Source organism: Arabidopsis lyrata (assembly GCF_000004255.2).
Source record: "Arabidopsis lyrata subsp. lyrata unplaced genomic scaffold ARALYscaffold_301, whole genome shotgun sequence".
In the NCBI taxonomy this organism is placed as follows: domain Eukaryota; kingdom Viridiplantae; phylum Streptophyta; class Magnoliopsida; order Brassicales; family Brassicaceae; genus Arabidopsis; species Arabidopsis lyrata.
The window spans coordinates 1,508-3,993 of record NW_003302337.1 but is presented as its reverse complement, the minus strand read 5'-3'; the positions used below and the strand labels follow the sequence as shown (position 1 = coordinate 3,993).

Here is a 2,486-nt window from a genome sequence, read left to right as displayed (position 1 = left end):
AAAATCTTGCCGGCTAAATCAAGAAGCAGATTGACAACAGGAAAATTAACCAAGAAAAAGGGCAAGTGGGTAACATCTAAATGGGGAGGTAAGTGGAAAGATTCAGAAATGGACTCACAATGGCTCTAACTTGCACCCAAATTCATAGAAGTACGGACAGCATGAACTAAGATCCACACATGCTGCATCAGCTTGTATTTCCAACCTTGTCCTGCATTTGGCTCAATAATTGATCACGAATATAGAATCTTGAAAAGTCATAAAATTCCAGAAATGACGAAAACTATAAGCAAAGAAAAGTTGATTCTTTATTTGTATGTAAAGAAGAACATTATTACCACTACAAAAGAAAAGAACATAAATCCACTATGTTTTCACGTTAAGGATCTAATAACCAAAACTAGAAGAATAGTTTTCGAATCAAATTTTCATATTTATATTGGAAAACTGTTAAGAGCTTGATATCCTGTAGTACAAATATTTTTTAGAAAAAAACATATAAAAAAAATAAAGAAAGGCTAACACATTCATGGATACTAACGGTGGATTTCATGAGGTGGAAAAGGATGGTAAACTGTTTTTGGTATACCATCACCCCAAATATTGCCCCATACCCGAAACACATACCCTAACCTCCTCCGTTGACCTTCCATTTCAACCTCTTTTCTTATGCCCTCGTATACGATATGAGAAAAGCTCGTCTCATATCGATTCATTCACGTTACAGCTCAATGATCCCCCCGAGTACGTCTTCCCTACAACAACGGATTCCAATGATCATCATATACTTCCTTTGTTTTGGTGCAACAATAAAGAATTTGTGCGTGCTGATGGTGGGTGCTTCATATGCGAAGGCTCAAATTTCGGCACAGACTATTACTTCTGTAACAACTGTGATAAAAAATTCCATAGAGAATGCGTCCAGTCTCCACTTAAAATCAAACACCCTTACCACCCTGAGCATTCTCTCCAACTTTCCTTTCATTTGTATGGCGCTCCCAATATTGAGTGCTTATGTTGCCGAAGAAGAGCAAATAGGTTTGTTTATCATTGTACCATATGTAAGGCTTATATGCATCCAATATGTGCGATGAAGCCAATACCCTTTGTTATAGACCCACCAAAAAAGCATGACCATCCTCTTACATTTTTCCCCAGACAAACTTCATTAACTTGTAACGTTTGTGGTTTATTGAGAAAAATTTATCCCACCTACGTTTGTCTCAGATGCAACTTTGTAGCTCATAATGATTGTATGAATTTTCCACGAATCATGAAGATATCACGTCACCACCATCGTATCTCCTACCTTTCTTCTCTTCCATCTAGAGAACGGTCTTGTGGTGTTTGTCGACTAATTATTAACAGTGATTATGGTGCATATACTTGTGACAAGTGTAGTAATTATGGTGTTCATCCAATATGTGCTACTGGAAATGATGTGTGGGATGGAAAAGAACTCGAAGGTGTACCAGAAGAAAATGATATATAACACAAGATGATGGGCCGTTTAAGATGATATCTGAAGGATTGATACTTCACTTTCTTCATGACCATCATCTTCGACTCAAGGTCATCATACTTTATGACGGAAAAAAGCTTTGTCAAGCGTGTATCCTTCCTATCTATGAAGGTAACTTCTATTCTTGTATGGAGTGTAAGTTCATCCTCCATGAAACATGTGCTAAAGCTCCTCGTAAAATTCAACATGCATTACATCCTCATCCACTTACACTAGAAGATGTCAATGGAAGATGGATAAGTTGTAATGCTTGTTATCGTGCTTGTCATCGATCATATAATCGTGCATATTATGGCTTTGTCTATCATTGTCGCACAAAGGGATGCAACTTCGATCTAGATGTAAGGTGTGCTTCAACTTCTGAGCCGTTTGATTACAAAGGTCATGAACATCCCTTGTTCCTAGCTTTAAACCCAGAATTAGAACCCGAATGTCACGTATGCGAAGAAAAATGTCGAAAACAATTAAATTGCATCAAATGCAATTTTATTTTATGTTTCAAGTGCGCAACCTTACCATACAAAGCAAGGTATAAGTATGACACACATTTTCTCACATCTTCATGTGGTGAAAAAGTACTTGAGAAAGATTGGTGTGAGGCGTGCGAACGTAATTTAAAAGATACGAACACAAAAGTGTTCTACTGGTGCAACGAGTGCTACACCACTTTTCATATTAATTGCTTATTTGAATGGTGAACCAATTGTCAAACCCGGTAAATTTCTCAATAGTTGGGCGAAGAATGTTCAAATTCTTTAGAAATGTAAGTTTTATCTACCACTAAGCTATATTTGCATGAACCCTTGAAAAATATTCGAAAAAGGCTACCACATCACATGTTATATGAAGTTTATTTTAAGGCTTTTGTAAAGATATAAGAGCATTGAGTGTATTAACTATCCATGTAAATAAAGTGTAATTCTCTTTGTACTTTTGGCTTCTTGATCTGTTAAGTGTTGGCTTT

General features: G+C 36.6%; 1 pseudogene; it reads left to right on the top strand.

Annotated features, from left to right (window-relative positions):
* Positions 1-509: 509 nt before the first annotated feature.
* Positions 510-2,454, top strand: LOC110225754 (annotated as a pseudogene).
* The last annotated feature ends 32 nt before the right edge of the window (positions 2,455-2,486 follow it).